Below are 10,266 nucleotides of genomic sequence, written 5' to 3'. Positions count from 1 at the left end.
GCCCCATTGAGTTTCCAAGGAATAGCAGAGAGATTCAAACTGATGACTTTAGTTAGCAGCTGAACTTTTTTTTTATTATAATTTTTATTGTGCTTTAAGTGAAAGTTTACAAATCAAGTCAGTCTCTCACACAAAAACCCATATACACCTTGCTACACACTCCCAATTACTCTCCCCCTAATAAGACAGCCTGCTCTCTCCCTCCACTCTCTCTTTTTGTGTCCATTTCGCCAGCTTCTAACCCCCTCCACCCTCTCTTCTCCCCTCCAGGCAGGAGATGCCAACATAGTCTCAAGTGTCCACCTGATCCAAGAAGCTCACTCCTCACCAGCATCCCTTTCCAACCCATTGTCCAGTCCAATCCATGCCTGAAGAGTTGGCTTCAGGAATGGTTCCTGTTCTGGGCCAACAGAAGGTCTGGGGGTCATGACCACCAGGGTTCTTCTAGTCTCAGTCAGACCATTAAGTCTGGTCTTAAGAGATTTTGGGGTCTGCATCCCACTGCCCTCCTGCTCCCTCAGAGGTTCTCTGTTGTGTTCCCTGTCAGGGCAGTCATAGGTTGTAGCCTGGCACCATCTAGTTCTTCTGGTCTCAGAATGATGTAGTCTCTGGTTCACATGGCCCTTTCTGTCTCTTTGGCTGGTAATCGCCTTGTATCCTTGGTCTTCTTCATGCTTCTTTGATCCAGGTGGGTTGAGACCAATCGATGCATCTTAGATGGCTACTTGCTAGCAGCTGAACTTTTAACCACTGCACCACCAAGGCAACTCTGTTCTACATAGGGTCCCTGTAAATCAGAATCATTTCTTCATTCATTTTAGCTTCTCTACATTCAAGAGTGTAAAAATGGCTTGGCAGCAGCATCTGACCTACTCTAACTTCACAAGTGGAAGAAGAATCAAGATCCATAGCCCAAGGCTGCTTTCAAGGAGGTAGAGGTCAGACATACCTCCTGTCTCCCCCATCTTTATCAATTCTGACCAACTGTCCCTCCCATGGCACTGTCTACTTCTCTGCTGTGGTTGACAATTCATTGCAATGGCCACGGAGAGCTCACAGATAATACTCAAGATTATGGAATTTTTTTAGGGAATTAACTCTCAACCAGTACACCACCAGGGCTCCAACGGATGTTTATTGTGTTTAATTAACTATACAGAGGCATTCAACTGTGGAGATCATAACAAATTATGGCTAACTTTGCAAAGAATGGGTACACTTAATTGCGCTCATGCAGAACCTGTACATAGGCGAACAGGAAGTTGTTTGAACAGAACAAGGGGACGCTGCGTAATTTAAAATCAGGAAAGGTATGTGTCAGTGTTGTATCCTTTCACCATATTTATTCAATCTGTATGCTGAGTAAATAATCCCAGGAGCTGGGCTATAAGAAGAATGTGGTGTCAAGACTCAAGGGAGACTCATTAACAACCTGTGATATGCAGATGACACAACTTTGCTTGCTGAAAGCTAAGAGAGCTTGAAGCACTTACTAGTGTGGATGAAAGATCACAGCCTTCAGTATGGGTTATACCTCAATATAAAGAAAACAAAAATCCTCATGAATGGACCGATAAATAACATCATGATTAATGGCAAGAAAATGAAGTGGTCAAGGATTTCATTCTTCTTGGATCAACAATCAATGCTCATGGAATCAGCAGTGGAGAAATAAAATGACATATTGCATTGGGCAAATCTGTTGCAAAAGACCTCTTTAAAGTACTAAAAACAAAAATGTAACTTTGAAGACTAAGGTCTATCTGACCCAAGTCATGATATTTTCAATTGCCTCATATGCATGTGAAACTTGGATAATGAAAAAGGAAGACTAAAGAATTGGTGCATTTGAATTACGGTGTTGGCAAAGAATATTGAATTTACGATGGACTACTAGAAGAACTAAGAACAAGCAGATCTGTCTTGGAGGAAGTACAGCCAGAATGCTACTTAGAAGACAGGATGAAGTGACTTCGTCACTTTGGCCTTTAGACATATCAGGAGGAACCTGTCCTTGGAGAAAGACAACATGCTTGGTAAAGTAGCTGTTGTTAGGTGCCTTGGAGTTGATTCTGATCTTTAGGGACCCTATGTACAACAGAGGAGGCCTGGTGGCACAGCGGTTAAGAGCTCAGGCTGGAAACCAAAAGGTCAGCAGTTGGAATCCACCAGCCACTCCTTGGAAACGCCCGGGGCAGATCTACTCTGTCCTATAGAATCCTGCGAGTTGCAGTTAACTGAGTCTTCAGCGGCAATGGGTTTGTTTTTGTGAGTTTTTTTTTTTTTTTTTTGGTTAAACATCTTTGTGGTACTCTTGGCTTACAGCCATCTTCCATCAGCAATGATATTCCTTGTTCATAACTTCTTATGAATCCTCTTGAATTTCTGCTGGCAGTTGCCTGTCAATATATGGCTGCTGCTGTTTTTGAATTATCTTCTGCAAAACTTTGCTTGCATGTGATATTAACAGGAGACTTGGTGGTGCAGTGGTTAAGCACTGAGCAGCTAACCTAAAAGTTGGGCATTTAAACCCACCAGAAAGATATGGCAGTCTGCTTTCTTAAAGATTACAACCTTGGAAACCTTATGGGGCAATTCTACTCTGTCGTATAGGGTCACTAGGAGTCAGAATCAAGTTGATGGCAGTGGGTTTTGTTTGGTGATATTTAGTGAAGTTGTTTGATAATTTCCACACAATTTACTGGATCACATTTCTTTGGAATGGGCATGTAGATGTTGGAAAATAAGTTCCTCAATTTGGAAGGCACTAAAAACATGACTAGGGAAGTGCTGCCTTCTCAAAGTAAAGTCATTGTTAATGATGTTTGTAGAGTAAAGCTTTCAGGACCTTCATTTGTTGATGTGGCACACTCAGAATGAGAAAGAACAGCTGCAAACATCCATTAGTAACCCTAATGTGGAAACCACAAAGTATGAATCAAGGAAAATTGGAGGTTGTGAAAAATGAAATGGTATGTTTGAAGATTGATAGCCTAGGCATTAGTGAGCTGAAATGGATTGATATTGGCCGTTTTGAATCTGACATTCACATAATTTATTACTCCAGGGATGACAAATTGAAACTGAAAAGGAATGGCAAGGCATTCCTCATCAAAAGGAACATTTCAAGGTCTATGCTGAATCACAACACTGTCAGTGATAGTATAAAATTCATACTTCTACAAGGACAACCAGTTAGTCGAGGTACTGTTGCAACTGCTTTTGAATTATCTTCAGCAAAATTTTACTTGTGTGTGATACTAATGATAATGTTCAATAATTTCCACATTCTGTTGGATCACCTTTCAAATTTCTTGGCATAGATAGACAAGTGAACACTTCGGCATTGCATCTGTTTGTTGAAACATCTCGGCTGGTGTTCTGCCAATTGCTTGTTTTTTGCCTACGCCTTCAGTGCAGCTTGGACCTCTTTCTTCAGTACCACTGGGTACGGAGCATATGCTACCTCCTGGGATGGTTGAACATCAGCAAATTCTTTTTGGTAAAGTGACTCTGTGTATTCCTTTCATCTCCTTTTTATGTTTCCTGCATTATTCAGTATTTTGCCCACAGGATCTTTCAATATTGCCACTTGAGGCTCGAATGTTTTCTTTAGTTCTTTCAGCTTGAGAAATGCTGAGCATGTTCTTGTCTTTTGGTTCCCTTGGTGGTTCAAAATTACCTTATTTGCATAGCCCCAACCAATCACTTTTTTGAGGATCTGTTATTAGGTGCATATTTGCTTTTTTCCCCCTGTGCACGAGCCACATTTTCCTATTTTAAACAGAATTCTGTATAAAACAAGAGGTATAAGAGCAATGTAGAAGAAGGAGCAATATGTTATCGGACAAAGTAAGTTAAAAATATTAAAAAAATTTAAAAATAGTAAAAATAAAAAGTATTAATATATTTAAAAATAAAACACCAATACAAACTGTATTATCCAATAGCTGTTTAAATTTAGTGTTCTGAAATTCTCACTATGTTCCCAGTTCTATGCTTAAACATGAATAACTTATTCTTGCTGCTATCACTTAGAAAAGTGAACCATATTTTTCAATGTCGAATACTTTTCCTTTCTAAAAATTAATTTTCTTTCACATTAACACTATGGAAATTGGATTTTTTAATTTCTTCAGAGAAAGGTTTTCCAAAATTCTGAAGATTTAATTTCACACAGTACCAATGAGGAAGAAAGTAATTATTGAAACTCACATTATATGATTTTATTTGTGCTAATGATCATTTTTTAAAGTTTAATCTATATGCTAATATTTCTGTTTATTTCAGAAACCCTCATATAATGTACAGCGTATCCATTAAGCTGCTTTATGAAACATCTAGCTTTTGGTTTTTTTTCAGCCTGATGTGAAGAAACTACTTTGTTGAGCTCTGTCATAGAACTAGGGCTTCAAAGATGAGGGATTACCACTAAAGAAGAAAACAGCCATGTAAATAAGTCGATTTCTTTTTTTTAGTGATCAAATAGGATTATATACTAAGTCCTAAAAGGATTCACAGAATAACCTACTAAGATCTCCTTAAGACATGATATCTCAAAACAATTCAAAAAATGAGTAGTATAATGAGAAGTCTGACTCAAAATTTTGATACCTGACAACTGACAGCTTTTAAGCCTATTCTTTCTTCTCTTGTGCCCCACATCTGAACAACCTGATACAGAAGACTCAGTACTCCCTCCTTTGGCACTGGCAGGAGATTCCAAGCACTCCTGCCCACTCATGGGAACACTCTCACTGGCTCCAACTCAAAACCACAATCAAAACCCCAACGTAGTTCCCCTTTCCTTGTTCTCTCAAGTCATTTGTTTTGCTTGAGGGTCTTGCCCTGTTCGCAGACCTCAATTATCTAAGTAATCAAAACCTTTTCATAACCATTTGTTGTGAGTAATGTCATCGGTCTCGATATCTGATTTTGGGTCAGGACTCACTTTTAGATGCAGGCAACCATAATAGTAGATATTTGTAAGGCAATCGAAGTAGGTAAAAAAAGCAAAACAAAACAACTATGTTGACAGATTTTCTTGTAACAATTTGGAAAATCTTGCTATAATTTGGAAAACGATAAATTGCAATACAAAATAAAACTGATAATTTCCCCTTTATCAAGGGTACACGGAGGCTTAGGAACTACTTTTATTTACGTAATGAGGGACAAAGGGAAAGAGAGTTGCAGGCTCACCAGGTAGTTCTAGTTGACAGAACCTGAAAACAAACATGACTTTACGTCACCCGATACTGTCCTAGTGCTCCTTGCTATAGTGATATGGTGTTATTCAATACTTAATTATGAATTTAAATCTGCATATTTAGCAATGAAGAGCCTACCGAATTTTTATATAGTGTCGTTGCGCTATTTTCAAGTGGGGAGCCAGAATGCGGAGATGTTGGGGCTAAGTAAGAATATTCTTCAGTCTATGTCATGCTCACTGTTCTGAGAGGGAATACAATTCAGAAAATAACATGGAAACATAACGGTCAAGCCTGTGTCTTTGTGTTTGCGGTTTGGGCAAATGACTAAAATAAAATTCCCACCAGATGGGTGTTTTAGGAATGTTGATATCTATTTCATTCTCCCGCAGAATTTTCTCAACATTTGTTGTGGACAAAGCTAAACATTTGTAACCTCAATGGGTTCAGATATAAACATTTATGGAAAGCAGAAGTAAAGATAAATATGACCAGTATGAATGAGTGTACATGCATGTGTATACATGTGACTTAATGTAGGTGATAAAAAGGAGGAGGCATGATAGTACATTTTTGCATTTTTGTTGGGGTTAGAAAACTTTTTTTTTTTTTAAATAATTCTTACTATGGAAGTGGTAAAGAAAGGTTTTTTTTTTTTTCTTTTCTTTTCTTTCTTTCTTATAATGGGAATTGCAAAGCCCTTGTTTATAACCTGCAGAACAGCAGGAACGACTCCGTGAGATTATGCAATAATAATAAGATCAAATCCAGCTCTTTATTATTTTAATATGTTTTCCATACTAAGAAGAATGAGACAAATTCATTACTTGGCTTCCGAGAGCTAATATTCAGGGCCTATGGCTCTGTTCTTTTACAGAGAAGGCAATTAGCTGAAGATATGTGGCTTGCCCAAGATCACCCAGCAAGTTATTGGCATGGTAGGATGTGAACACATGGGCTCTCAGTTTCCCATCTGTTGCCTGGTTCATTTGGCTGCTCTGTTAGGATTGTATGTTTGTATGTATATTTATGTGATTTTCAGGAATGAGCAAAAGAAAGTGGGAAAGTTTGTGCATTGTTTCAGATAGACGCAAGGATGGGGGATGATATCAAATTTTTTTTAATCTACTCATTTAAAAAGCTATAGAAGGTGGTTCTAAAATTCTGAAATAGAAATAGGATAGCATTGTAAGTCATCTTGCTCTATTTCAAGAATTTGGATATATTCTTCTGTATTATTTTAAATATATTAAATTGATTTTATTTCCATAATTTCAGTTCTTAGGAATATTGCAGACATGTAGATTTTCAAGATGTAGAAAAGTAAACTAAACTATGAACCAGTCTTTTCCTACTATGCTAATTTTAATTTACCAAAGCCTTGAGAATTTTTTGAAGTCCCTGGGTGGTGCAAATGATTAAGTGCTTGACTACTAATGCAAAGGCTGGTGATTTAAATTCACCCAGCAGCACTGTGGAAGAAAGGTCTGGCTACCGTTTCCATAAAGATTACAGCCAAGAAAAGCTAGCGAACAGTTTTAGTCTATAATATATGGGGTGGCCATGGTCAGATTCGACAGGAATGGGTTTGGTTTTTGGTTTTGAGATATGTTATATCTACAATCTGTGTTGTAAAACAGGTGAAAATACTGACTTTAGTATAATGGGTAGTTAATACTTTTAAGTACAGTAAAAAGAGGAAATAATTTGTTCTGGATGGGGAGAAGGTTGAAGACAGAATTACTTTATTCAAAAACTACAGAAAGCCTTGTACTAAACAAAACCGGACATAAAAAAAGAACAGATAAGTGGAAAACAGGTAAACTGTAAGAAGTAATTACGTTCAATAACTTCTCTTGGGAAGACAGAATTATACATTAAAGTGAAATAAGAATTACAAGACTAAATTACATGACTATTGGTGACATAGACTTCAATTGGAGCCCTGGTGGCAGCTCAGTAGAAAGCAGCTTGTCGTTAACCAAAAGATCAGCAGTTCACATCCACCAGTCACTCCTTGGAAATGCTAAAGGGCAGTTTTACTTTTTCCTTTAGGGTCTTGATGAGTCGAAATCGACTCGACAGCAACTGGTTTAGTCTTCGGTTGGGAACCTGGTGGCACAATGGTTAAGAAGAGGAATATCTGGTAATAGCATTTATGAAGAATGTTCTTCTACCACTCCAAGTGATATCTCTCTGCCTTCAACAACATGAAGACCACAACTGGGAGAATTATAATTGTATTATGTATAGATATATATTTTTTATATTGTATAAAGTAGGAAAACATGATCTAAAACCAGAGGAACCTTAAAAATACGTTATAAACAGTGCCATTCTTATACTTTTAAGAAATATTATGTTCATTTTCCAACTACTTTCATTAGTGGGAAAAAAAAAAAAACACTCTATGATGGAGCCATTAAGATAGAATAAAAAACCAAATCATATAAAATGATTCTAGTTACACGCTCAGTATAAAGTAAAATGTTCTTTCTACCTTCAAATATCCCAAAGTAGGAAGTTTAAAGTAAGAAAATTTGGAAGTTATTTATTCTAATTTTCCAGAATATATCCCATATTTTCTATTTAATCTGCCAATGTATTTTAATTTAAAAAAATTATTTAATTAGGTATGTTTTATTTAGTCAGAATGCTTTATTTTAGAAGTGAATTTAAGAGGGCAGCACTAAGTTGTAAGTCAGTTTGAAGCTTACTGGGAATTCCATAGTTAATTTTCATTTACTAATGGTCAATAAAGACTAGATGTAAAATCATAAATGTCTGAATAAAAATAAGCTTAATAAGTGACAATTAAAATTGAAGAATTTTCTTGATAACTTAAAACTCTTATATCTCAGTTGATACTGCTAAAATTATATTGTTCTCTATACAGACCCTTGATAATCTACAGAATAGAATAAACCAAAAACCCATTGCCGTCAAGTTGACTCCAACTCATAGCGATCCTATAGGACGGAGTAGAACTGCCCTAAAGGGTTTCCAAAGCTGTAATCTTTACAGAAGCAGACTGCCACATTTTTCTCCCACAGAAGCTGGTAGATTGAAACTACTGACCTTTTGATTAGCAGCCCTTAACCACTGCTTCACCAAGGCGCCTTTAATCAACAGAATACTAGGTTTAAGAAAATAATCTGTAGCTGTAGCTGTCTTGTGAATCTGTTTTTACTGAATAAAAAGCAAAATAGAAAGGTTATTATGAAATTTACATCTCTCTAATTACTTAATGAGTCCATTATTAAAAAAAAATTTCTCTAATTACTTGATGAGTCCATTATTATGCCCATAATAAAGATTAAAATTTTTTTTAACTAAACCGAAAACGTAATTGTGGAAATATGGTATACCAAACAGATATAAGGAATCAGGAAAAATTCAACACAACAATATAACTTCAAAATTTAATATTTCCTATTAGATTCCTAAAGCAGTTATTTCATACAAAGAACTAAATTTATTTGATTTAAGAATCCAGACTAATTTGTTGAAGGCCTTCGGTGTGACCTGTGTCTTCTCTGGGCCAAACTTTTCATTGATATGTATTCTAGAGAGTGTCAACTAGTTAAGGTACTATTTAACAATCTCCTTGTTATTTCGTATAGTTTCTATTTTTACAACGCATGTATCAACTTCCAGAATTTTAAGGTGATTCACAAAACTTTAAATTAACCTGGTGATATAAATTTCAAAAATATGCCAAAGGGTAGAAATGAGCACCTATTTTTGTTGAGTTGTAGGACTGTGCACACAACAGTGACTTGGCAGCACTGATAAGTGACTTGGCAAAGTTATCTTTGAGAACAGATAGCTTCCAGGATGAGTAGGATTCCAGTTTTTTTGTTGCTAGGTTGGGGGCTATGGTGCCTCAGATAAATGACTTTCAAGCCCCAGGCAGATAGTACTCAAGGAAATAGAAGACAAGTGGTCTTGGCAATGATACCAGACGAAAGTGTACAGTTGGACTCACGAAAGCTTATTTTTATCTTTCGCACTGTCTGCTATTCCTCCCCGGAGATCTACATTCTTTTTTGTACCATTTTCTATCCAAGAGTGCTAATGGAACAAGTACCATCAATAAAATAAGTAACCTGTGAGGTAGACATGAATAGTCTCTTCCAACACTGAGATCCAGAAGTAAAAGCACTGCAAAGTAGCTGAAGGTATAGGTTTCAGCCCTAACTATGTTATCTTGGGTAAGTCAGTTAAATTCTAGATATCATTTATTTATTTCATAAAATGAGAGATTTGCTGCACTTGATATACATGATCACTTTGAACTCTACATTTCTATTTATCTCCTTTATTTTGTCATAATTTTCTACAGCTTTTGTCATTACATATGTCACCACGTGTTTCACTCTTCTTCACCATCAGCTGTCATCTTTTACTTTAGATCTTCTTTTAGATATAACGCAGCCCCAAATTATACTCTGTATTCCTACACATTCTGGAACTGCAGACTTCTTTGCACATAACAAGTTCTGCCCTGCATGAATCACTTCGAGCCTCACATGTGAAATTTAAATCATGGCACATCCTATTTCCTGGTGAAAAAACCCAGACATATCCATGTTTAATCCAAACTTTGTGATTTCCTGGATTCTTTAAATTATTAGCAAAATTTGGTACTGATAAAAACTATGATTTCCATACATGTGACTTGGAAATTTGACTCATTGTATTGTCAAAAGCTTTTAAAGACTGCCTGAATAAAAGGCAAAACTTAATATATTCATAAATGTGCAAACTGAATTTTAAATATGTCAACTTTATGGAAATTTGTCTGTGTACTTAATGGAATTTCAATAGAATTCTAGGAGAAACTTTTGGAAATGAAGTTTATTATTTTTTTTCTATAATTTACACAACAGGACAAAGTAAAGAATATCTAATTTAATTCTAAATTGGAGACCAAATATACATATAGGGTATTATTAGACATTTAGACACTTAACAAAGGCACAGTAATAAAAAATGTAGTCTTTGTACTGGAAATGCCATTGATCAGAGATGGTCCAGAAATAGGTCTGTGTGT

This window comes from Elephas maximus, chromosome 14 (genome assembly GCF_024166365.1).
Source record: "Elephas maximus indicus isolate mEleMax1 chromosome 14, mEleMax1 primary haplotype, whole genome shotgun sequence".
Classification (NCBI taxonomy): domain Eukaryota; kingdom Metazoa; phylum Chordata; class Mammalia; order Proboscidea; family Elephantidae; genus Elephas; species Elephas maximus.
The sequence above is the reverse complement of the archived record's forward strand: the minus strand, read 5'-3'. Positions refer to the sequence as shown.